We start from the raw sequence: 27,983 nt of genomic DNA, 5'->3' as shown, positions 1-27,983 counted from the left end.
GGGGGGCAAGGAGAAGCTGCTGGTGGCATCCAGTGTGTGAAGGCCGAGGACATGCTACAGACCCTGTCAGGCACAGAACGGCTCCTGAAACAAAAAGTTACCTGGGCCCAACTGTCAAGAGTGTTGAGATTGAGAGCTCCTATTCTACTCTGTTCTAGAAGGGGAGGGGGAAAACAATGTTAGAATTAAATAGATACTGCTATTGCTACGATACTGCTCAGTGCTAGGAAGCCACTGAAGCGGGGCAAGGGACGTCAGGGAAGGCTTCTGGAGGAGGCAACATTTTTGCTGAACAGGAACAGTTAGAAAAGAGCCAGGCAGGCCAGGCGTCTGTAATCCCAACACTTTGGGAGTCCAAGGCAGGTGGATCACAAGGTCAGGAGATTAACACCATCCTGACCAACATGGTGAAAACTTGTCTCTACTAAAAATACAAAAATCAGATGGGTGTAGTGGCGGGCACCTGTAGTCCCAGCTATTCGGGAGGTTGAGGCATGAGAATCACTTGAACCCAGGAGACAGAGGTTGCAGTGAGCTGAGATCCCGCCACTGCACTCCAGCCTGGCAACAGAGCAAGATTCCGTCTCAAAAAAAAAAAAAAAAGAAAAAAAAAAGAGCCAGGCAAAGCTCTGGGAGCAGAATTGTAGAGGCCCAGGGAAGAGCAAGGGCAAAAAGCCCTGAGGTCAGGCCAACTTGCAGTGAACAGAGGCAGACGTATGTGCGCCACCACGTCCAGCTAAGTTTTGTATTTTTAGCAGAGATGGGGTTTTACCATGTTAAGAAAATAAAATATCCAGTTCTCCTCAGTTACCCCAGAGTGATGAAGGTGGGGAAGGGTCAGGGTGAACTGCCAATTTTGATGTTTGAAAGTTCTGGCTGGGCGCAGTGGCTCACACCTGTAAACCCAGCACTTTAAGAGGCCAAGGCGGGCAGACCACTTGAGCTGAAGAGTTTGAGACCAGTCTGGCCAACATGGTGAAACCTTGTCTCTAAAAAAATACAGCTAGACACGGTGGCTCACACCTGTAATCCCATCACTTTGAGAGGCCCAGGCGTGTGGATCACTTGAGGTCAGGAGTTTGAGACCAGCCTGGCCAACATGGTGAAACCTTGTCTCTATTAAAAATAGAAAAATGGCTGGGCGTGGTGGCTCAAGCCTGTAATCCCAGCACTTTGGGAGGCCGAGACCGGCGGATCACGAGGTCAGGAGATCGAGTCCATCCTGGCTAACACGGTGAAACCCCGTCTCTACTAAAAACTACAAAAAAACTAGCCAGGCGATGTGGTGGGCGCCTGTAGTCCCAGCTACGTGGGAGGCTGAGGCAGGAGAATGGCGTGAACCCAGGAGGCGGAGCTTGCAGTGAGCTGAGATCCGGCCACTGCACTCCAGCCTGGGCGACAGAGCCAGACTCCGTCTCAAAAAAAAAAAAAAAAAAAGAAAAAAAAAAAGAAAAATTAGCCGGGCATGGTGACGCACGCCTGTAATCCCAGCTACTCGGGAGGCTGAGGCAGGAGAATTGCTTGAACCTGGAAGGCGGAAGTTGCAGCAAGCCTAGAGTGCACCACTGCACTCCAGCCTGGGCGACAGAGAGAGACTCTGCCTCAAAAGAATATATATATATATATAATATAAATTATCCTGGTTTGGTGGCACACACCTGTAATCCCAACTACTCAGGAGGCTGAGGTGGGAGGATGGCTTGAGCCTGGGAGGTTGAGGCTGCAGTGAGCAAAGACTACAGTCTAGCCTGGGCAACAGAATGAGACCCTATCTCGAAAGAAAGTTCTGGATGAAGAAAACCAAGGTTTAACAAGGGCAAAAAGAGCAATAAAAATAATTCCAATTTTTGGAAGTTTACAAGGACCATCGTTGTACCAAAATTATCCTATATGAGGATGTTAGAAAACCAAAAAACTAGTTCAAATAAGAAAAAAAATTCTGTGAAATATAGGAATCTACTTAGGAGTCTGATGTGGGCATACACAGTTGATTGTCAGCCCTGCCTACCACGGAAGAGTCACATTAAACAAGGCATTAACTGTAGTCCACATCAAGCTACTTCCAAGTGGCTGTTTAAAGATTTTTAAACATAGGAGATATTGTTTATGAAATGTAATCTGATCACCCAAGCAAAAATGACACAAATTCCACAGCAACTGCCGAGATTAAAGAAGTGTTTTAAGGACAAACTCCACATGAATCCCTTGTCTAGCACCCGTCTTGTAAATTTACTCACCAAATAAGAGCTTTCAGGAGAGACGCTAAGGGATAAAGACAATTCACTCCTCAGAGAAAGACTTTCAGTGGACTTTGAAATTCCACTTTCAAATTGATGCGTAAACACCACTAAAACTGTGGGATTAAAAGGCATAGTCAGGAATTATTATGTTTTGTACAGAGCCTAAAAATAATGTCAATGTAATAATAACAGCAGCTGTATAATAAAAAAAGAGGCTCCAATAAAATTACAAAAAATACAAATTTAAAAAAATAATAATAATAATATCCGCAGCTGCCATTTCCTGAGCCAAGTGTTTTCTACTTATTAATTCCAATTGTCAAAGGGATATCTCATCTTCCTTTTGTAGATGAGGGCAATGGGGTCCCCTGGGGGGTTGCGTGACTTGCCCCGAGATACACAGCTATTGAACAATGTCCAGGCTCTGACCGTGGCAGGTCAGTGCTAAGTCAGTCTCCAAACCATGTTCCTTGTCGCATCTTGAGTAAGTTAATTCAGTACCTCTCGGCATGGGGCAGAGAACAGTGTGGAGATCACTTTCAGAGACTAATAATAACAACTAGCCTTAACTGAGTGCCTGCTGTGTGCCCCATTCCAAGGCTAAGTGCTTTCACTCAGATCATCTCATTTGATTTTCATGATAAGCCTAGGAGTAGGTACTTCTATTATTCTCACTCGACGGCTGAGGAACCTAGGGCTCAGATAGGTTCAGTAACTTAGCCAAGGTTACACATCCAGGAAAGGCCAAAACCAGATCTGAAACCCTGTAGTCAGATCTACCCGTCTACATGTTTAGCCAACACACTGCAGTGAGGCGAATGGAAAAGGAATCACAGGTAGACGGGGTAGGTTAGAAGTTTGGGTGCAACTCAGACATAGTCTCATAGCATCCCGTGTATGTTTCTTTTCACAGCAAGTTAAAAATGGTAATGAAACTGCAACCAAATGAAAATTAATATAATGAGTTGAACCCTTTCAGGAGCTTTCTCTGTTTTTCTATTGATACCTCTATATATTTTAACGCAATGTCACTTTGTTTTGCTTACAGATGTATTGAATATGTCAAGATTACTATTTTGTTATTACCCTTTGTGAATTTCCTTGTCTATTTTGCTGACTTGTTCTTTCAGATGAAATTTATTATTTGACTAATGTTGTCAAAAATTGTAAGTAAAATATCAATTATAGTAATAAAATGTTTTGTGGGGAAAAAATGATAATTAAAGTATTACCTGTGAAATTATTTCTTTGATGTGTGCTTCCATTTGATTATCTGTCTTGGTATCTCACTCCCGGTGCCTGTCACAGAGCCTGCACATAGCCAATGCTCCACTGGTATGTTTTAACAGGTTTGGGGGACTTGGGGCTTGTTTTGGTTTGGTTTGAGTATATGAAGCAATCATTGGAAAGATGTAGGAGAAGTGCAAAGAGCCATAGGACTAGGGAATCCGAAATCATTATTCCAAACCAGGAAGCAAGCACTTTCACTTCTTTCTTCTAAAATTTGATCTCGGCCGGGCGCCGGGGCTCCCGCCTGTAATCTCAGCACTTTGGGAGGCCAAGGCGAGCGGATCACGAGGTCAGGAGATTGAGACCACCCTGGCTAACACGGTGAAACCCCATCTCTACTAAAAATACAAAAAATTAGCCAGTCATGGTGGCATGTGCCGGTAGTCCCAGCTACTCGGGAGGCTGAGGCAGGAGAATCGCTTGAACCCAGGAGGCGGAGGTTGCAATGAACTGAGATGGCACCACTGCACTCCAGCCTGGGTGACAAAGCAAGACTCTATCTGAAAAAAAAAAAAAAAAAAAATTAACTAGGTGTGGTGGCATACACCTATGAGCCCAGCTACTTGGGAGGCTGAGCTGGGACAATTGCCTGAATCCGAGACGCAGAGGGTGCAGTGAGCCGAGAGCGTACCATTGTACTACAGCCTGGGCAACAGAGTGAGACTCCATCTCAAAATAATACATAAATAAATAAATAGCCAGGCGCAACACAGTGGCTCACGCCTGTAATCCCAGGACTTTGGGAGGCCGAGGTGGGTGGATCATGAGGTCAGGAGATCGAGACCATCCTGGTTACCACGGTGAAACCCCGTCTCTACTAAAAATACAAAAAATTAGCCGGGTGTGGTAGCAGGCACCTGTAGTCCCAGCTACTCAGCGGGCTGAGGCAGGAGAATGGCATGAACCTGGGAGGCGGAGCTTGCAGTGAGCTGAGATCCGGCCACTGCACTCCAGCCTGGGCGACAGATCGAGACTCCATTCCCCCTGCCAACCCCCAAAAAAGAAAAGAAAGTTTAAAAAAATTTTTTTTGATCTCATTCTTTCTTCCAGAAACGTAATCCTAGCACAATTTTGATCACTAGGCCAGAAATCATTCTACATGTCTGTCTTAGTCCCTTTGGGCTGCCATGACAACATACCATAGACTGGGTAGCTTAGAGCAACAGACATTGATTTCTCCCAGTTCTAGAAGCTGGAAGTCAGAGATCAGAATGTCAGCATCTGGTATCCTGATCTGTGACTTCCACTGACCTCTGGGTACTGCCATCAGGCTCTGGTGACAGCGGGCTTCCAGGCTGTAGACTGCCAATGTGGCAGAAAGGGAAAGTTCCTGGGATTGTCTTTATAAAGGCACTAATCCCATGCATGAGGGCTCCACTCTCGTGACATCATCATCTCCCAAAGATTCCCACCTTCAAATACCAACCCATGAGGGGTTAGGAGTTCAACAGATGAATTTGGAGGCAAAACAAACATTCAGTCCATCGCTATGCCCACCATCAAAGAAGGAAACTCGGAAACAGTCAAATGACTACTTCCCACACACTCAGATTCCAACCTTCAGCATCATTGGGTTTATTTTATTTTATTTATTTATTTTTTTGAGACAGCGTTTCACACTCTCGCCTGGACTAGAGTGCAATGGCGCAATCTTGGCTCACTGCAACCTCCACCTCCTGGGTTCAAGCAATTCTCCTGCCTCAGCCTCCTGAGTAGCTGGGATTACAGGCGCCCACCACCACACCCGGCTAATTTTTTCTATTTTTAGTAGAGACGAGGTTTCACTATGTTGGCCAGGCTGGTCTCAAACTCCTGACCTCGTGATCTGCCCACCTCAGCCTCCCAAAGTGCTGGGGTTACAGGTGTGAGCCACCATGCCTGGCATCATTGGGTTTATTTAGGATAAAAATATAATCGTTAACTTCTCAAGGAGTGACACCTTGGGGGGTGCCGTTCCCTTTATTAGTACCTTGGATATTAATCTTGTTGGCTGGCATGAGGGGGATCTTATGGTGCATCGGGGTCACACTTAGATTCTTACCGACCTAGCTTCCCTCTCTGCTCCTTGTGTCACTCAAGCATCTTAAGTCAGACTAAAAGTGACCGTGTAGAATAACGAAAGGCTACAGATTTGAAGAACACTGTCTACAGTAATCTTACTTGGCCATGGTAGATGATACGGCTCGCTGGTTAAGTCTTGGTTAAGTCTTGGAGACTTAAGACAAGAAGCTCGGCTGGACGCGGTGGCTCAAGCCTGTAATCCCAGCACTTTGGGAGGCTGAGACGGGTGGATCACAAGGTCAGGAGATCGAGACCATCCTGGCTAACATGGTGAAACCCCGTCTCTACTAAAAAATACAAAAAACTAGCTGGGCAAGGTGGCAGGCGCCTGTAGTCCCAGCTACTCGGGAGGCTGAGGCGGGAGAATGGCGTGAACCCGGGAGGCGGAGCTTGCAGTGAGCTGAGATCCGGCCACTGCACTCCAGCCTGGGTGGCAGAGCGAGACTCCGTCTCAAAAAAATTTAAAAAAAAAAAAAAAAAAAAAAAAGACAAGAAGCTCAAGGCTGAGTAACTAACTGGAAAGTTCACGCCTCCTCTATCCACCATGCTGGAGAAATAAATGTAGACAGAAGCAAACCCGAATGAATGTCCTTCTCTTAGTAGGGTTGCAGCCTTCAATTCTCAAGTCAAATACACCCAGCTTCAAAATCCGGGTCTGCCATGTGACAAACTTTGGCAGCTTCCTTTACTTCTCTGAGCCTTGTGTGTGTGGGAATAACATAATAGGGCCTCTTTCAGAATGCTGGACTCAACTGGGCACGGTGGCTCACACCTGAAATCCCAGCACTTTGGGAGGCCAATACGGGCAGATCACTTGAGGTCAGAGTTCGAGACTAGCCCGGCCAACATGGTGAAACCTGTCTCTGCTAAAAATACAAAAGTTAGCTGGGTGTGGTGGTGAGAACCTGTAATCCCAGCTACTCAGGAGGCTAATGTGGGAGAATCACTTAAGCCGGGAGGTGGAGGATGCAGTGAGCCAAGATTGCACCACTACACTCCAGCCTGGGTGACAGAATGAGACCCTGTCTCTCAAGAAAAAAAAAAAGCAAAAAAAAAAAAAAGCCAGGTGTGGTGGCTAATGCCTGTAATTCCAGCACTTTGGGAGGCTGAGGTGGGGGATCACCTGAAGTCAGGAGTTCGAGACCAGCCTAGCCAACATGGTGAGACCCTGTCTCTACTAAAAAAAGATACAGAAATTAACTGGGTGTGGTGGTGGGTGCCTGTAATCTCAGCTACTCAGGAGGCTGAGGCAAGAGAATTGCTTGAACCCAGGAGGCAGAGGTTGTAATGAGTTGACATCGCACCACTGCACTCCAGCCTGGGGGACTGAGTGAGACTCTGTCTCAAAAAAGAAAGTTGGAGTCAAGGTTAAATAAGATAAAGAATACAAAGCATTCAGTACAATGGCTGAAAAAAAAAAGTGCTTGATAAATTGATTGCTACTATGAATGTAATGATAATTAGTGACACAACATATAGCCAGCTATTTATTTGTAGAAAGAGGTCCCAAACTTTATACAAAACAGAAATCTTCACTTTCCTCTTGTGTCTTTTCCTTCCCTCAAAGAAAAACAACAAATTTATAGCCAAAACAAAAATGATGCACAGCTCAGAGCAGGTACAATACAATTTACTTTTTAGGTTCTCACGTTTATACTGGGGAGATACCAGTGTATTTATCAATGTCTTAAGCAAAGAGAAGTGCAGCACAGAAATTCTAAGTGGCACCCTCGTTTTCATTTTATATCTCTTTCTTCAGCCCACCCTCCTAATGATCGCGTGTATATTTTAGGTACATCTCTTCTGTATAAATCCTCCCACCCCCACTTTGTGTAAGCATGAAGATTAAGTGGACAAAGACAAATTCAATTAAGCTGTAGGCTTTGGTGACCAGCAGCTATTTTTCTTGAGAAACTGAATCCAAACATCTCAGGGGTGGGGACGAGCTTGCAATGCACTTCTGAATGCAAGGGAGGCAGGACTTGAGCATAAATCACGCGACAAACTGAGCCCTCCTCTATTAATCTTTTATTCAGAAAAAGACACTGTTTTAAGGGGAAATTAAAGGCAATCAATAAGCAGGCTCGCCTGCAAGGCTTCTGAGCTCAAGATGCAAATATCATTCCAAATTCTGGATTCCAAAGAGACTCCTCCATTGATATGCTAATAGTCTCCTTGTGTTTCTATGACCTCAGATCCTGGCAGGGCATGAAGCCATACTTACAGGAAACAAAAGGAAAGTACGTTGTAGAACAAACATTTGCTAAGTGGACTTTGACTGTAAACCCCAACTTGTCATGTGCTAAAGGATGGAATTCTCCACGAGCCAGGGGCTGATGCCCTGAATGTTTAACATGTTTACATGTTTAAAGAGCTGCCATGACGTATTCTTTATTTGGTATCACCTGACATCTCGGCTTCCTATTCGTGGTATGCAAGACAGCAAAGGTTTTGGTGCTGTCATCCCAAATAAAGACAACTCTTGGCAACTGGAAATACACAAAATGCAGTTGCCTACAAATCAAAGATGACTGCAACCAAATGTTGATTATCTATTTATGAATTCACCAAGTCAACAGCAAATTCAGAGACTACTTATTTGGCACCTATTGTAGGCAAGATATTGGGCTAGGGCACTGCAGATACACAGATGAACATGTTTGATAAGAAGGTTATGTTTTTAGGGGCAGATGGGCAATATACAATCTAAAAAATAGCAATAAATTGGGTATAGGTGAGCGCTATGAAGAATAAAACCAGATCATGAAAAAGAGAATAACTAAGGCGTGGAGAGGGTAGAGGAGGCCCTTCCTGAAAAAATCATGTAGGTACAGAAATTCAAAGAGGCCAGGCAGTGACAGGTAGTCTGCAGAGGTGACATTCCAGACAGAGGGACAGTAAGTGCCAAGGTCCTGAGGTAGACAAGGGCTTGTGTTTGAGAATCAGAAAGCAGCCAATGTAGCTAACCTGTGATGGGTGAGATTGTGGTTTACTTAGCCTCAAGAAAGAGCCAGCTCCTACAGCATCATGAAGGTAACAATACTTAATGAGAATCAAGTTCAATATTCAAAAAAAAAAAAAATAGCCAGGTGGGGTGACTCATGCCTGTAATCCCAGCACTTTGAGAGACTGAGGCGGGAGGATCACTTGAGGTCAGGAGTTTGAGACCAACCTGGCCATCAAGGTGAAACCCTGTCTCTACTAAAAACTACAAAAATTAGCCGGGCGTGGTGACGCACACTTGTAGTCCCAGCTACTCAGGAGACTGAGGCAGGAGAAGCACTTGAACCCCAGAGGAGGAGATTGCAATGAGCCAAGATCGCGCCACTGCACTCCAGCCCGGGCAGACAGAGTGAGACTCTGTCTCATAAACAAACAAACAAACAAACAAACAAATAAATAAATAAATAAAGTTCTCCCATCAGTGAAGATGCATATCTCTTCTCTAATCCTGAACACTCTAAAAGAACCCATTTTCCCATTGACCAAGCATATATTTTGGAAGCATCTGAGGGCATGGTGGCTCACACCTGTCATCTCAGCACTTTGGGAGGCCAAGGTGGGAGACTCACTTGAGATCAGGAATTAGAGGCCAGGCAGAGCAAGATCCTGTCTCTACAAAAAATTCTTTAAAATTACCACGCGTGGGGCAGGGTGCGATGGCTCACACCTGTAATCCCAGCACGTTGGGAGGCCAAAGCAGGGAGATCACAACGTCAGGAGATCAAGACCATCCTGACCAACATGGTGATACTCCCTCTCTACTAAAATATAAAAAATTAGCGTGCCTGGACTATGTGCTTGTTAGTCCTTGCTACTCGGGAGGCTGAGGCAGAGGAATTGCTTGAACCCAGGAGACAGAGGTTGCAGTGAGCCGAGATCATGCCACTGCACTCTAGCCTGGTGACAGAGCAAGACTCCGTCTCAAAAAAATAAAATAAAATAAAATAATATTAGCCACGAGTAGTGGTGCGTGTAGTCCCAGCTACTCAGAAGGCTGAGGCAGGGGGATTGCTTGAGACCAGGAGTTCGAGGCTGCAGTGAGTTATGACTGCACCACTGCACTGCAGGCTGGACAACAGAGTGAGATCCTGTCAGGGAAAAAAAAAGGACAAAGGTGAGCACTAACATTTGACCCATTTTCCCACTCAGGCACATGTCCATAAATCAGAGGTCCTCACCCAGGGATGATTTTGCCTTGAGAGAACCACTGGGCAAAGGTCAAAGGCATGTTTTTCTGTCACGTCCTGTAACATGGGGTACATATTACCAGTATTTAATGAGCAGAGGCCACAGAAGCTGCTAAACATCCTACAGTGCACAGGATGGCCCCTCAACAAAGGGCGGCCTCTCCCAGAATGTGAATAGAATAGAAACTGTGCCATAGAGCAAACCTGTCCGGAGCCATGAGGCCCGGAATTAGCCGACCTCTGTTGCTTGATCTCCGCAAAGCGGAGACAAGACAGCACATTTCCGGGTTCTTTATTGCGGACCCTTCCCGCGCGCGCCCAAAGCTTTTCCCGCGCGCACCTAAGTTTTTCCCGCGCGAGCCTAAACTGTTCCCGCGCGCGCCAACCTTTCCCGCGCGCGCGCAAACATTTTCCCGCCCAGGAAGAGATGCAGCCTAGGGCGCAGGCGCGATCCCGCGCCCGGGAAAAGTACAAACCCACGGCGCATGCGCAATTGTAATTTGAGAAGACCGGCCCCCCAGTCACCGCCCTGGCCCAACCTCTTCCCCTGCCAGGCTATATAAGGCATGACCCTACGTTCAATAAACGAGACTTGATCAGGCTATTTGTCTTGTCTCCATTTCTCGTGTTTTCTTGTCTCCTCCATTCCCACTCCCCCTTCCAGGGCCCATTCGACTGTCCTGCAGGTCGGGACACAAATCTCCTTGTAAGGAGCAGGTTCTCGGCCAGGTGCAGTGGCTCACGCCTGTAATCCCAGCACTTTGGGAGTCCGAGGCAGGCAGATCACAAGTTCAGGAGTTCAAGATCAGCCTGGCCAATATAGTGAAACCCCATCTCTACTAAAAATACAAAAATTAGCTGGGCGTGGTGGCTGGCGCCTGTAATCCCCACTACTCAGGAGGCTGAGGCAGGAGGCAGAAGAATCGCTTGAACCCGAGAGGCAGAGGTTGCATAAGCCAAGATCGCGCTACTACACTCTAGCCTGGGGGACGGAGCAAGACTATGTCTCAAAAAAAAAAAAGGAACAACTTCTCTGTAAGGGCACAGTATGATGTCTTCTTTCTCTTTTTTTTTTTTTTTTTTTTTTGAGGCAGAGTCTCGCTCTGTCGCCCAGGCTGGAGTGCTGTGGCCGGATCTCGGCTCACTGCAAGCTCCGCCTCCCGGGTTAACGCCATTCTCCTGCCTCAGCCTCCTGAGTAGCTGGGACTACAGGCGCCCGCAACCGCGCCCGGCTAATTTTTTTGTATTTTTAGTAGAGACGGGGTTTCACCATGGTCTCGATCTCACGTCTTCTCTCTCTACCACACTATGGGCCTAGCAGTATTCATCCTACTGCCTTCTGAGGCCACTCAATGATGTGCCATAGGCTAGTAGCACTGGGGTCACAGACTAAGGGCTGGGAAGGGTGTGATGGGAACAGAAGCAAATGGAAGTGTTAACAGAGGCTTTACTCACCCCGGGCTCTGAACTAACTTCTTTACATCAAATCGTTATCTTCAAGACAGCCCAGCAAAGTAGGTACTGTTTTTATGCCCATTTTACAGATGAGGAAGTTGAGGCTCAGGGACGTTAAGATCACGCTTCAAGGAATTAGGAATTTGGGGATTCTAACCCAGGGTCCCTGAACTCTTCATTTCTCCTCTTGATTAACGTTCTGTGAAAAGCTCTAAGTGTTTGCCTCTAAAAAGCAATCAAGGCCGGGCACGGTGGCTCACGCCTGTAATCCTAGCACTTTGGGAGGCCGAGGCAGGTGGATCACAAGGTCAGGAGTTCAAAACCAACCTGGCCAAGATGATGAAACCCCATCTCTACTAAAAATACAAAAATTAGCTGGGCACAGTGGCAGGCGCCTGTAATCTCAGCTACTTGGGAGGCTGAGGCAGGAGAATTACTTGAACCTGGGCGGCAGAGGTTGCAGTGAGCCAAAATGGTGCCACTGCACTCCAGCCTGGGCAACAGAGTGAGACTCCAACAACAACAACAAAAAAGCAATCAAATGGGCTTCCCTTGCCCTAACAGTGAGCAATTGGAGTCCAATATGCCTTAACTATCAGGATTGCCAATGTGCTACGATTGTTCTTCTCAGACTATGAAGCAACTGCATCAATTCCAAATGGTGCCATTGCATTAATTTTTGTTGCAAAATATTTGACTGGGCTATGAATATTTTCCCTTAACTCAAGCCTCTTATTTACCTGCCAAAGCCATGAGTCCTCCAAGAGTCCCCTCTGTGGAGGCATATACAAATGACAGTGAAATCTTGGTTCACTGGAAACAGGTTATACAAAGCCTACCTTCTTCTCATTCTTATTTTTGACCTTGTGCTCCATTTTTAGAAATAATGTAAATCACAAGAAAATAACCTAATATTCAAAATGTATTTTTAAACCACAACCAAAGAAATTCCACTTTGGGGAGTCCTGAGGTTCACATAAGTGCAGCTCAAGCTGCTGCAAGATCACGGGAACTAAACCTGGGTCATTGGGCCCAGAGCTGTTGCTCTGGTCATACCAGCAATCATTACACAGATATTCAATTATGTTTGGACACTTACTAAGGAAGCAAAGATTCTGAAATGCTTAAAGGTTTAAAATGACACGAAATGATGTTCAAGCTTTCTTCATATTCTTGGCCGGGCACGGTGGCTCACGCCTGTAATCCTAGCACTTTGGGAGGCCAAGGAGGACAGATTGCCTGAGTTCAGGAGTTCGAGACCACCCTGGGCAACATGGTGAGATCCTGTCTCTACTTAAAAAAAAAAAAAAAAAAAAACTGTGACTCTACTAAAATACACACACACACACAAAAACGGCCAATTGCGGTGGCTCACGCCTGTAATCCCAGCACGGAGGCCGAGGCGGGTGAATTACGAAGTCAAGAAATCAAGGCCATCCTAGCCAACATGGTGAAATCCCGTCTCCACTAAAAATACAAAAAAATTAGCCAGGCGCCTGTAGTCCCAACTACTCGGGAGGCTGAGGCAGGAGAATGGCATGAACCTGGGAGGCGGAGCTTGCAGTGAGCCCAGATCGCAGCCACCGCACTCCAGCCTGGGCGACAGAGCAAGACTCCGTCTCAAAAAAAAAAAAACGATTTCTACATATTCTTGAGCTCTATGACAAATGCCAGCCACTTCAAGCCCCCTGCAAAACCCTGAGCAGATGTTGAGGAATTTTCTTTTTTGAACGGAATTTGAATTGAAGTCACACTAGGATGTCCTCCTACATTTCCGACCCTCGGTCTCCATGGCACAGCTTGCTCTGGTCACACAGTCTTCTCTCTGTCCCTAAAATGTGCCCTGCCTGGGGTTCCTGCACTTGCTGTTCTCTCTGCGGAAAGGGCCATTTCCCAGATTGCTGGTTGCTTCTCATCCTTAGGGTCTCTGGTCAGGCCGCCCCTATAAACGCACAGCAAGTGGCAGCGTGTCTGCGCGGCTGGCACATCATCTTCTAGGCAGGCACGTTCGCGGAATGAACGATCCAGCATTCCTCCGGGGAGCCAGCCGAAGTTTGAAATGCACTTTGAAAACAAACTGAAGGCCCGGCGCGGTAGGTCACGCCTGTGATCCCAGCACTTTGGGAGGCCAAGTCGGGCAGATCACCTGAGGTCAGGAGTTTGAGACCAGCCTGGCCAACACAGTGAAACCCCGTCTCTACTAAAAATACAAAAATTAGCTGAGCGTGCTGATGCATGCTTGTAATCCCAGCTACTCAGGAGACTGAGGCAGGAGAATCCCTTGAACCTAGGAGGCAGAAGTTGCAGTGAGCCGAGATTGCGCCACTGCACTCCAGCCTGGGCCACAGAGCAAGACTCTGTCAAAAAAAAAAAAAAAGTTAAAGATAATCTTATTTATTTATTTTTTTTTTTTTTATTTTTTTTTATTTTTTTATTTTTTGAGACGGAGTCTTGCTCTGTCGCCCGGGCTGGAGTGCAGTGGCCGGATCTCAGCTCACTGTAAGCTCCGCCTCCCGGGTTTACGCCATTCTCCTGCCTCAGCCTCCCACGTAGCTGGGACTACAGGCGCCTGCCACCTCGCCTGGCTAGTTTTTTGTATTTTTAGTAGAGACGGGGTTTCACCGTGTTAGCCAGGATGGTCTCGATCTCCTGACCTCGTGATCCGCCCGTCTCGGCCTCCCAAAGTGCTGGGATTACAGGCTTGAGCCACCGCGCCCGGCCTATTTTATTTTTTGAGATGGAGTCTCGCTGTTGCCCAGGCTGGAGTGGAATGGCGCCATCTCAGCTCACTGCATTCTCCACCTCCCGGGTTCAAGCAATTCTCCATCTCAGCCTCCTGAGTAGCTAGAACTATAGGTGCCCGCCACCAGGTCCCGCTAATTTTTTTTGTATTTTTAGTAGAGACGGAATTTCACCATCTTGGCCAGACTGGTCTAGAACTCCTGACCTTGTGATCCACCCCCTCGGCCTCCCAAAGTGCTGGGATTACAGGTGTGAGCCACCGCGCCCAACAGATAATAACGTTAAAAAAAAAAAAAACCATTAGATGGAGAGCAATACACAAAGGACAGTGAAGCTGGGAGGAGTTTGGGTCCTTGATAACTTCCTTAAAATGCCCCAATAGCCCAGCAAGCTAAGACTACATATTACATGGAAAAATAAAATAAAATAAAATCCCATTAAATAACCCACCATTTGGTAGTTTTCGCTACAGGCAGCCAAGGCAATCTAACCTGTAGGGAGGCACCCAGGAGTCTGTGCTACGTAGAGGGGCCTGGGGGTTCTACTTCAGCAAAGGTTAAAGTGACCTTTGCTAATCCAGCCAGCTCTTCAGGACTCGGGGGAAACCTCCTTCTCCATATACAAAGGTATACAAGGGAGATGCATCACCCAAGCATTTAACTCACCAAATAAGCAGCGGGAGAGAGAAATCCTTTTATCAAAAGTCATCAACTTTCCACGCTCAAACTAGATCTTGGCCTTTGATGCACGCAGAAAAAGCGAAGCCAATCCAAATGCTAGAGAAGCAGGAAAATTCATCCTTGGCTTTTGGGCGTCCAAGAACTTCAGTCCTAGTCATTTAAGCAGTTAAAGATTCCAGTTGATCTTCTGCCCCGGAGCTTCTTCCTAGTGACAGACACTGATGTACAAGTCTGCAACAAAACTTTACACTAATCTGATGGTAGAAGAAAAAATACTGCATCCACAAAGAAGGCAGGAGAAACAACACAGGCCAACCAATTAACGTGTGTCTACTGAGTATAGTTTCCTGTGGTATCAAACTTAGGAATTTAAGAGAATCAGAAAAAGACAATATTGCCTTTAGGTTTTTTGTTTTTTTTTTTTTTGAGACGGAGTCTCGCTCTGTCACCCAGCCTGGGGTGCACTGCGAGCTCCGCGTCCCGGGTTCACGCCATTCTCCTGCCTCAGCCTCCCAAGTAGCTGGGACTACAGGCGCCCGCCACCTCGCCCGGCTAGTTTTTTGTGTTTTTTAGTAGAGACGGGGTTTCACCGTGTTAGCCAGGATGGCTAAGTGCTGGGATTAAGTGCTTGAGCCACCGCGCCCGGCCTGCCTTTAGGTTTATATTCTATTTAATAATAATAATCAATTAACTAAGCTAGCTGGCATTTTTTGAGCACTTATTATTTGCCATTAATGGTGCCACACATTTCACATGGATCTTTCTTATGTAAGCCTCATAAGCCCATGAAGAAGAAGCTATTATTATCCCATTGTACAGATGAGAAAGCTAATGCAGAACATAGTTATGAAATGTGTCCAGGCCAGGAATGGTCGTTCACGCCTGTAATCTCAGCACTTTGGGAGGCCAAGACGGGCAGATCCCTTGAGCCTAGTGTGAGACCAGCATGGGCAACATGATAAAACCCTGTCTCTACAAAATAATATAAAAATTATTCCGGCGTGGTGGCATATGCCTGTGGTCCCAGCTGCTGGGAGGCTGAGGTGGGAGGATGATTTGAACACAGGAGGTTGAGGCTGCAGTGAGCCATGATTGTGCCACTGCACTCCAGCCTGGGTGACAGAGCAAGACCCTGGTCTCAAAAAATGAAATGTGGCTGGATGCAGCGGCGCACGCCTGTAATTGCAGCACTTTGGGAGGCCGAGGTGGGTGAATCTCGAGGTCAGGAGTTCGAGACCAGCCTGGCCAACATGGAGAAACCCCATCTCTACTAAAAATACAAAAATTATCCGGGCGTGGTGGCACGTGCCTGTAATCTCAGCTACTTGGGAGGCTGAGGCAGGAGAATCACTTGAACCCAGAGGTAGAGGTAGTGAGCCAAGATCACGCCACTGCATTCCAGCCTGGGTGACAGAGCGAGACTCTGTCTCAAAAAAAAAAAAAAGGGGGCCAGGCGCGGTGGCTCACGCCTGTAATCCCAGCACTTTGGAAGGCCGAGGCGGGCGGATCACAAGGTCAGGAGATCGAGACCATCCTGGCTAACACGGTGAAACCCCGTCTCTACTAAAAACGCAAAAAATTAGCCGGGTGTGGTGGCGGGCACCTGTAGTCCCAGCTATACGGGAGGCTGAGGCAGGAGAATGGCGTGAACCCGGGAGGCGGAGCTTGCAGTGAGCCGAGATCGCGCCACCGCACTCCAGCCTGGGTGACAAAGCGAGACTCCGTCTCAAAAAAAAACAAAAGAAATGTGTCCAAAGTCACACAACTTTAAGTGGCAATTCTTGATTGCGCATGTGGGGCATGTGACTTCCCACTGGCATGTTAACATCACAGAGAATAGCTGTGAGCCCATTTAGACTCAAGTGAGGCATTCTGAAAGCAATTCCCAAGTTTAGTGGCATCCACTCTGTTTATTTCAACATGGGGCTCTCAAGACCACAATTCGAGAAAGATAGTTTATTAAAGACATAGCTTAATGGTACAGTTTATTCAAGCACCAGCATCTTTCCATGCTAAAAACTGAGTGAAGACAGAATCCATTGCTTATAGAACCCCAGTGCCTTTTCTAGGATATATAGTCCATGGTATTTCCAAATGAGTCTCCAATGGCTACTCAGCTCCCCTAAACTCCCATGAAGGAGTTTAGGACTCTGTCCAAAAACTCAGGCCTAGTTCTATCACGTGCTTGATTTTGCCTCCTTGGCGCTCCCTGCGTACCAAGTACTTCATATACAATTCAACCTTTAATCCTCACAAGCCTTTGTGTGAGCTTGGTAGCATCATGCCCGTTTTTTAGATGGAGACACAGAGACTCAAAGACTTGACGATCCTCCCCAAAGTCTCACAACTAGTGTGCGTGGGAGCCACAGCATCGCCACAAACAGGAAGTATGGCCCCAAACCAGAGCTCCCAGCCAACAGAAAGGAGTCCATTGCATTGTAGCCCTGCCTCGGCTCGCCACGCAGAGCTCTTGAAGATCCCCTTCAATGCCATCAACCCAAAAAGGCAGCTCCTGCCCTGGGCTGAGGAGGGAGATCCTCTTTTTCTAATTAGCACAGAGTTCTCAAATGGGCTTGTGTTGGTGGAAGCCAGCTTAAAATGGAATGAATCCATGCCTGAAGGTATGTTCACATGTATCACCAAGGGAAGGATGGCGACTGAGCTTTTTCTTCCTTACCAGCTTTGAATATGTTTCTTCACCCCTCTGTGCCTCAGTTTCCCCAACTATAAGGTGAGGATAATAACAGCATCTACCTCATAGGGCTGATGTCAGCACTAAATGAATTCATACTTGTAGAGCACCTAAAATAGTGCCTGACATGTAAGTGAGCTGTGATTATTATCACTGTTGTTGTTATTTTTACATCACTTTTGCGCATACCAGAAACCCATTATTTGCTACACACACACACACACACACACACACAGAGAGAGAGAGAGAGAGAGAGAGAATTCCTCATTTGCATGTTTTACATTTACATTTGGCCCAGGTTACTTTTATTTGTTTTTCCTTAAGCGAAGACCAACAGATCATCAAAAGGCGTATCTAGATACTGCCCTTTGAATTACTGTTGTAATGAAAAGGGACTCAACATTTAGATCAAAGTCTACATTTAAGACAATGTAGTCTAAAAGTTAAGCGGGGTGGGGTGGGGGGCGGGGGAAATAAGAGCCAATCCCATTCTTTTGTTTCCTGCTTTGCTGTGTCATAGCTGTTTTCCATTCTCTGATTCAGGCTTCTTTCTGTAAATGAAGGGCACACCCCTGGAATAAAAGGAGCCTACGATTGTCTAGAATTATTATCTGTGTCTGCAGAATCACATTGCCACCCACTCACAGGGATCTAGTACTGTTCTCTAAGACTAACAGCTGCACAACCAGCTCAGGTAATAAACAAAGCAAAAATAGTCAAGTTCCTGGCAAGACTTACAAATGCCTCTGGCGCGTACCTGATGACAAAGGCAAAATGAGTCCCTTCCCAAAAGTCTTAAGTAGGGATTTGGGGTGAATTGTGCTTAAGTAAGCCTCCTCTCTGGATTTCTTATGGAACTCATCGAGATTTTTTTCCATAACTTTTAGTACAAGACGAATCCTGGAGGAGATGCTTGAAGAGAACTTGCTAGGAACTATACTTGCCTTCACTGAAAAGGTTGCGCAAAACAGACTAGGAATCCTGAACTCTGACCAGTTGTTTACATGCATGAGTTAGCCTTTTATGCATTTTCTCCTGCATCTATAACACGAAGATTGTTTACTCTTACAACCTCCCGGGTTGCTAAGAGAATCAAATAAGAAATAATATGGTAATAGTGCTTTGAAAAGGACAGTAACAAAACCTAACGTTTCGATCAAGCTTTCAAAGGACCTTTATTTTATTTGATATATAGAAACAAAATGGTTTTTGCTTGATCCTCATTTAATACGGACAGATTCTAAAAGGTGATGGCACACAGACTGTTTCTAACACAATTCTGTAGCCTGAAAGCCCCAGGGACACTGACGAACTTTTGCCAACAAGAGGAGTATCCTATTAAGTTAAAAATCCCAAACTTAAGAAAATCATTTACCTTGACAAGTCTTAATCAAAATCTGCCCGTGCTGGTCATTTATTCTTTCAGTGCATGTGACTGAGATTCCAGTAATTAAGTACACTGTTTTCCTAAGAGAAACCTGTAAGAAAAGCCTGTTTCAGGTTCATAACCAGGAAAGCTTCTCAACCCGAGGCGTTGCCGGCAGCCACCATTTGTTGAATTACTGGTGTCTCTGCAAGTGGAGATGAGGCAGAAGGGGGGCGCCTGTTCCCAGCTTTACCTACCATTACCACCTTCCTTGGGCTCCTCTTTCTCTTCCTATTTTCTACTTAACCCAATTTATAAGGAATAAGTTAAACGAAAGTAACAAGCAAGGTAGTGAAACTTCACTTAACACATAATCTAAAAGCCAGAATGCAACCTGATTGGTTTACAATAAATTAACCAAAGACCCCAATTTTTTTGTACATAGTCTCAAGCATCTTCAAGGGCCTAGTGCATCTCTCTTAGGCTCTGGAAGAGGCTGGTTTTTAAACAGGATTTTTTTTTTTTAATATTTAAAGATACTGTTTTATGCCTTCATCTAGTATGATGTGTATTTTAAGGAATAGAATGTAAACAACATTAGTCATTTGGATGTTTCCTATGCTTTAAACACACACACACACACACACAAACCACCACAACAGTAAACATAAAAGAAGAGTTAATAACTTTAAACAGAGGTTGAGAGAAAGAATCAAACATTTATTTTTTGTTCAACAGGGAAATTTCAGTAACTACTTTACAGAGTCTACCTTGTTCCGGGCGGGGTTAGAATCCCAGATCAGCTTCCAAACATGATTTCACAAGGAATGCCTTGACCCAGGAAGCTCTTTCGTGTTTTGAAGCCTCCTGATTCTTAGAAATTAAAGTGCTTTCTGTTTATTATGTAGTTGTTGCCTGGGTGTTTGCTTTTGCCAGTTGACTTTATTTATTTTTATTTTAGATTACAGAATTGAAGGAAAAACACTGTAGTGTATATGACTGAAAATAGAAACTCACCCTTCTCTCCCTCTGACACGGCTTTCCCCACCCCCACCCCATTTTTGATTTACTTCCTGTGTTCATGGCAAGAGAGTATTCTTCTTTTCCTTTTTAAATATTTTTACACATCTGCACACACACACACGTACAGATACATGTCCTTTTTTTAAACATAGAGGAAATCATACAGTATTCACCTTTCTGCAACTGTGTTTCAATCAACAATATTGCTTGATGGTCTGTCCTTGGCCAAACATATAGCCTATCTCATTCCTGAGGCTTTTTTGAAGACTTTTGCACACTTAAAACCACGTTGATTTTCCACTGCCTGCTAGAGGCAAGCTCACCTCCTCTCAAGGAAGCTTTCAAGCACGCAAAGCAGGCTCACTTCCCCTCTTGACTGGAGGAAATTAGGCCTTCACACTTTCAGAAATAGCATCACTGTACCCCATTGCCCTATTCTGGTCTAAGTACCCAACAGACAAATTATCCTTTTCCTGTTAGCTGTGACTTTGAGTTTTCAGGACCGGAGCCGTTCCTAAAGTCAGAGAGAGAGAACGGTAATCATTTTTTACAAGGAGTGTGTCTTGATGGAGACAGAGGTTTAACCACAACGACAAACTGCTCAGCACAGCCCTGCCTAGCTGGAAAAGCATCTGTTTTCACTCCCTCGCCTGATTACTAGTGGGTTCTGTCGCCTCATTCATAAAGATGAGATCTCTGAAACAACAGGCAGCCACCAAGCTCCAGGAAATATAACAGCCTGCAGCTCCTCTCCGAGGTGTGAGTCTGTGTGTGTGTGCTGTGTGTCCATACAGGTTTTGCATGCACACTTACAGCTGCAGCACGGGGCTTAGAAAGATGTTCTGCCAGAGAAAGACAGGAATTTCCCTAGCAGCAGGCAAAACAGCCCAGGAGTTGGAACAAGGCCCAGTCAGCCTCCTTTACGCCTTCGTTCATGCAGTTAATAAGCATCAGTTTACCTCTCTTAAGAGAGCCTAGTGGTTAGAGACTCAACTCAGGGATCCGATCCCTGGATTCCAGTCCAGGCACTGCCACTCACCGGCGCTGGTATTTAGTCTATTTCTCAGGTTTAAAATGATGTAAAATATACATCCAAATCTCTCATCCAAACCCTTATAGCCCAATACACTTTGGAATTCTACACTTTTTATATTTTAGAAATGTGATGTGGTGCCTATATCTGATACTACATTGCACCTCCAGCAGGGTTGGGACAGCACTCCCTGTGCCATCTGATACATCAATATGTCCACAAAGAAACATACAAAGGTCTGGCCGGGCACAGTGGCTCACGCCTGTAATCCCAGCACTTTGGGAGGCCAAGGCGGGCAGATCACAAGGTCAGGAGTTCGAGACCAGCCTGGCCAACATGGTGAAGCCCCATCTCTATTAAAAATACAAAACTTAGCCAGGCATGGTGGCAGGTGTCTATAATCCCAGCTACTCGGGAGGCTGAGGCAGGAGAATCGCTTGAATCCGGGAGGCAGAGGTTGCAGTGAACCGAGATCGTGCCATTGCACTCGAACCTGGGTGACAAGAGCAAGACTTCATCCCCCCCCCAAAAAAAGAAAAGAAACATCCAAAGGTCACATTAAATGTGAGAAATATAGGCCGAGCTGGGATTACAGGCATGTAATATTTCTCCCATTAAACATGGCGAAACCCCGTTCTACTAAAAATATAAAAAAAATTTTAAGGCCGGGCGCGGTGGCTCAAGCCTGTAATTCCAGCACTTTGGGAGGCCGAGACGGGCGGATCACGAGGTCAGGAGATCGAGACCATCCTGGCTAACACGGTGAAACCCCATCTCTACTAAAAATACAAAAACTAGCCGGGCGAAGTGGCGGGCGCCTGTAGTCCCAGCTACTCGGGAGGCTGAGGCAGGAGAATGGCGTAAACCCGGGAGGCGGAGCTTGCAGTGAGCTGAGATCCGGCCACTGCACTCCAGTCCGGGCGACAGAGCGAGACTCCGCCTCAAAAAAAAAAAAAAAAAAAAAAAAAAAAAAAAAAAAATTTAAAAAACCCCGTTCTACTAAAAATATAAAAATTAGCCGGTGTGGTGACAGGTGCCTATAATCCCAGCTACTTGAGAGGCTGAGGCAGGAGAACTGCTTGAACCCTGGAGGTGGAGGCTATAGTGAGCTGAGATCACACCACTGTACTCCAGCCTGGGTGACAGAGCAAGACTCTGTCTCAAAAAAAAAAAGAGAGATCTAACAGAAGTTGAGACTCACAATATACCTATACTCTGTCTCAAAAAAATAAAAATAAATAAAGATTATTAGTAGGCACAGAGAGCTCAATAGAGTCTCCCTGCCACCCCCAAGATTCATGTCTGCCCAGAACCTCAGAATGGGACCTTCTTGGAGATAGGATTTTTGCAGATGTAACTGAGTAAGATGGCATCATACAGGATTTGGGTGACCCTAAATCCCTCAGGAGGACTGGAAATCAATTTTTTTTTTTTTTTTTTTTTTTTGAGGCGGAGTCTCGCTCTGTTGCCCGGACTGGAGTGCAGTGGCCAGATCTCAGCTCACTGCAAGCTCCGCCTCCCGGGTTTCCGCCATTCTCCTGCCTCAGCCTCCCGAGTAGCTGGGACTACAGGCGCCCTCCACCTCGCCCGGCTAGTTTTTGTATTTTTAGTAGAGACAGGGTTTCACCGTATTAGCCAGGATGGTCTCGATCTCCTGACCTCGTGATCCGCCCGTCTCGGCCTCCCAAAGTGCTGGGATTACAGGCTTGAGCCACCGCGCCCGGCCTGGAAATCAATTTTTGACATTTTCAGTTTCTGTGGTGAAAAGCCAACTCTGCTTCCTACCAAGAATAATGGGGGGGACTCCCCAAGTTTAATAAGCAGGTTCAGATGGCAGACCAAGGATAAGCGCCCCCTTCAGTTGATGGAGACCCCTAATCTCAGAACCTTCTACTGGACACAGAAAAGCAAGAACTTGGATAACTGTTTTTTGTTTTTGCTTTTGCTTTTGTTTTTTTAATCTAATGCAGCGGACACTGGCCAAAGATCCTGTTTAAATACTTTTTCAACATTGTCATTTAAATGTAAGACTCAAAGTGACAGGTGTCCTTAACATTCTAGAAAAGCCTTAGAAAAAAGACTCACCCATATCACTGGAATATATTATTTTGGTGTGGGTGGCACTATTGTATAGCTGTTATTTTCCCAGGCTCTGCCTCTGTCTTTGAGAGCATCACTTGAGCTCTGTAAGCCTTGATCTTGTCTGCGAAATCAGGATGGGGATAATGGCAGACAACATTTACCAAGAGCTTGCTGTGTGCAGACAGTAGGCTGTGTCTCACATGCCTTCTTGCTTAATCATCACCATCATTATCCCCATGTTGCATATGAGGCCCCTTCTTGACAACTGCAGGGGGAAAACCCAACAGCACTATTTTCTACTTTGAACGGTGCTACACGACTGCTTGTAAAGTTTTAACAACTTACCTAGCAACTGACAAACTTACACAGCTAGTGAGCAACAAACTAGATTTGAACCCAGCTCTTATCCAATCAGTGCCTCCTTTCTCTTATCTGTACCTCTACCTTGTAAAATCAGAAAAGCACAGAAAGCACAGGAAGCCATATGGCTGAGAGCGCACACACACACACACACACACACACACACACACAAGCACATATTCCTTTATTTCTGGTATTCCTTTATTTCTGACAAGTTCTCTGAAGAGCAGTAATAGCACTCTTTATTCCTCTCTCTTTTTTTTTTAAATGAATGCCCACTCTCTGCCAGGATTTTAACCATGTCATCCCTATTCCTGCCAGAGGCCCTGTAGTAGACATAGTTGGTCACCAGGTCTGTACTGCCCTTGAACATACTTCGGTGTAATTAATCAGTGTGATAAACTGTCCATACAGTGAATCCAAGCTCGGCTGTATAATAGGAGTGGTCAGCTAATCAACAATGAAGAACACGTCGTTCAGGATGGTTCTCAAGCACAATGTTAGAAAGGTTCACACTCCAGCCACAGGTATTGCGAGTGCTTCCTGCAGTTCAGGAATAGGGTTTCTATTAGTGAAACTAGTGACTACTTAATTTACATGATGATATTATAAATGGATTTTCATTGGTGGAATTAAGGGTACTCAGAACATGTGGATTGACTAGAATGTGATATAGGATGCAACCATTTACCCTTCACCTATACCCTTCCCTGCCTCATTCACTAACTGATTCTGTTCTAGTCACTGGTTTAAGAGAATTTCTGATTGCCTCATGCAGGCCAGAAAGCACAGGGCCCAGCTTTTGGAATGTTGTTATGCCTGCTTTGAATACACCCTTCCTGCAGGGTGTGACCAGAGCACCTATAAGAACGGAGTACTAGGCGATATAGGCTACATAGGATGACTATCATGAACAACAATTTATTTTATATTTTCAAATAGCTACAAGAGTAGATTTTGAATGTTCATAACACAAGGAAATGATGAATGTTAGAGGTGATGGCTATGCTAATTATCCTGATTTGATTATTACACATTGTATACATGTAGCAAAGTGTCATGCTGTACCCCATAAATATGTATCACTATTATGTGTCAATTAAAAATAATAATATACCAGTCATTTGATTAGAGCCAAAAACTGAATTAAATTTAAAAATAAAGATAATAATGAAAAAAAGAACAAAATGTTGGGACTTTGTCAACAACCTTTCAGAACAGGTTGTATGAACTGTTTTGTGCCTGCTTTGCTAATAAATATTTGGCTATAAGAGCAGCAGAACTTGGGCCGGGCGCAGTGGCTCAAGCCTGTAATCCCAGCACTTTGGGATGCCGAGGTTGGTGTATCACCTGAGGTCTGGAGTTCGAGACCAGCCTGGCCAATATGGTGAAATCCATCTCTACTAAAGTACAAAAATCAGCCAGGCGTGGTGGTGGGTACTTGTAATCCCAGCTACTTAGGAGGCTGAGGCAGGAGAATCTCTTGAGCCTGGGGAGTGGAGATTGCAGTGAGCCAAGATCACGCCATTGCACTCCAGCCTGAGTAGCAAGAGCGAAATTCTTTTTCAAAAAAAGAAAAAAACAAAAAGAGCAGCAGAATTTGGACAGACATTTGATTTTTTTTTTTTTTGAGATGGAATCTCATTCTGTAACCCAGGCTGGAGTTCAATGCATGATCTCAGCTCACTTGCAACTTCCTCCTTCTGGGTTCAAGCGATTCTCCTGCCTCAGCCTCCCGAGTAACTGGGATTACAGGTGCCCGCCACCAAGCCCAGCTAATTTTTGTAATTTTTTTTTTTTTTTTTTTTGAGACGGAGTCTGGCTCTGTCACCCAGGCTAGAGTGCAGTGGCCGGATCTCAGCTCACTGCAAGCTCCGCCTCCCGGGTTCACGCCATTCTCCTGCCTCAGCCTCCCGAGTAGCTGGGACTACAGGCGCCCGCCACCTCACCCGGCTAGTTGTTTTTTTTTTTTTTTTTTGTATTTTTTAGTAGAGACGGGGTTTCACCGTGTTAGCCAGGATGGTCTCGATCTCCTGACCTCGTGATCCGCCCGTCTCGGCCTCCCAAAGTGCTGGGATTACAGGCTTGAGCCACCGCACCCGGCCAATTTTTGTAATTTTAGTAGAGACAAGATTTCACCATGTTGGCCAGGCTGGTCTTAAACTGCTGACCTCGTGATCCTCCCGCCTCAGCCTCCCAAAGTGCTAGGATTACAGGCATGAGCCACTACGCCCAGCCGAGATTTGATTTTATGATAAGCTGTAGCTAGGTTGTGGAGGAATCACTAACACTTACCTCCACCAAAAATAACCTGAGAATTGCTCCATGCCAATGGCTTAGATCACAGCAATTGACATGCTTCTCAAGAATCCTCACCTATGTCTTCCTTGACTAGGAGAATCCCTACTGGTTCAGCCTTTAGTCAGCAATATATTCAGAGAAGATGAGTCCAGGGGATGAACCATGATTGGTCTAAGCCAGGAGTCAGCAAACTGCAACCACAAGGAATCTGGCCCACCATCTGTTTTTATAAAATAAAGTTTTATTAGAACACAGCCACACCCATCCCTTTACGTGTTTCTGCCTGCTGCAATAGCAGAATTGAGTACTTGTAACAAAGATTTCATGTACTACAAAACCTAAAATATTAACTATCTGGCCCTTTATAGAGAAAGTTTGCCAACTTCTGGGATAGAATGATGCTAATCAAAGTGTGTTCTATAAAACAGAAGCATTGGCATCACCCAAAAACTAGTTAAAAATGCAGACTCCCATGTCACACCCAGATCCACGTGGAATCAGAATAAGTAAATATAAGCATAAACATGTAGATTCTAGAAATTAATCCCCTTAAAACTATCAGTACAGCATGCTCCTGTTTTTTTGGTTTTTTTCAGACAAAAGTTCTCACATATTTATTACTGAACCCAGCCTACTAGCGCAGAGCATACAAACAAACAGAAAAAATACATTCCCAATAAAACATGTCCAGTGGTTCAAATAGTGGTGACATTTTCAGCTTGATATGGTAAGATGATCATGACCTTGATACAGTATAAATATGTGCTATCTCGTGTGCAATTCCTTATAGACCCAGCTTGGTTCTTCTCCAGTGTTTCCTTTCAGAGCTGTACCGGATTTTTTTTAATTTTAATTTTTATTTATTTATTTATTTTTTGAAGCAGAGTCTCGCTCTTGTAGCCCAGGCTGGAGTGCAATGGCACAATCTCGGCTCACTGTGACATCTACCTCCTGGGTTCAAGTGATTCTCCTGCCTCAGCCTCCCGAGTAGCTGGGATTACAGGAGCATGCCACCACACCCAGCTAATTTTTTTGGTTTTGTTTGTTTGTTTGTTTGCTTGTTTTTTTGGGACAGAGTCTCACTCTGTTGCCAGGCTGGAGTGCAGTGGCGTAATCCCGGCTCACTGCAACTTCCACCTCCAGGTTCAAGTGATTCTCCTGCCTCAGCCTCCTGAGTAGCTGAGATTACAGGCACATGCCACCATGCCCGGCTAATTTCTGTATTTTTAGTAGAGACGGGGTTTCACCATGTTTGCCAGGATGGTCTCGATCTCTTGACCTTGTGATCCACCAGCCTTGGCCTCCCAAAGTGCTGGGATTACAGGTGTGAGCCACCATGCCCGGCCATTTTTTTGTATTTTTAGTAGAGATGAAGGTTCACCATGTTGGCCAGGCTGGTCTTGAACTCCTGACCTCAGGTGATCCGCCCACCTTGGCCTCCCAAAGTGCTGAGACTACAGGCGTGAGCCACCGTGCCTGGCCTGTACCTGATTTTATTACCAGTTTTCATCTGAATCCACTGGGGAATGGGACAATTTCGCTTTTGTTTGCTTCTTTGTTTTTTGTTTTTGTTTTTTGTTTTTTGAGATGGAGTCTTGCTTCCTGGGTACTGGTTCAAGCAACTATCCTGCCTTAGCCTCCAAGTAGCTGGGATTACAGGCACGCGCCACCACACCCAGCTAATTTGTGTATTTTCAGTAGAGACGGGGTTTCACCATATTGGCCAGGCTGGTCTTGAACTCCTGACCTTGTGATCCACCCGCCTCGGTCTCCCAAAGTCCTGGGATTATAGGCGTGAGCCACCACGCCTGGCCTGCTTTTGTTTCTTGGCCAGGAATTGCTTAATCCTTAAAGTCTTGTGAGAAGACATGGCAAGAAGCAGAGTCAAGCACATACCATAATGGCGGAGAAAGGAAGAGAGAGGGGGCATGCTTTTGTTTTAAGACTACTATTCCACAATATTCCATTGGGTTTTTTGCAGATTAAATGAGGTAATACAACTAAGCAATTAGCACAATACACAGCATGTACTCAGTGACTGGTAACTTACTGTTTCCAATCACAGATGAATGAGGAACAGCTTGCTCCCCCGTCTGACAAAGGGAACAAGAAAGCAATGTTAGGAAATCAAAGCCACATTTCACAGACCTGAGGACAAACCCTCAGGTAACCTTGGCCCTTAGGAAGCAGCACCTAACGCATACCTGCAGTCCCAGGTACTCAGGGAAGCTGAGAATCACTTGAACCCGGGAGGCAGAGTTTGCCATGAGCTGAGATCGTGCCACTGCACTCCAGCCTGGGCAACAGAGCAAGACTGTCTCAAAAATAACAGTAATAGAAAGTTTAAAAATAAAAAAAGAAAGCAGCACCTAAGACCCTCAAGCTTGGATAAGGGTTAAGTGACTCCTGAATTGGGGAAAGCCATAAAAAATAAACATAATTTCTCGGCTGGGCGCGGTGGCTCAAGC

Source organism: Trachypithecus francoisi, unplaced genomic scaffold (genome assembly GCF_009764315.1).
Source record: "Trachypithecus francoisi isolate TF-2019V2 unplaced genomic scaffold, Tfra_2.0 Lachesis_group21, whole genome shotgun sequence".
Classification (NCBI taxonomy): Eukaryota; Metazoa; Chordata; class Mammalia; order Primates; family Cercopithecidae; genus Trachypithecus; species Trachypithecus francoisi.
This window is presented reverse-complemented; position numbering follows the sequence as displayed.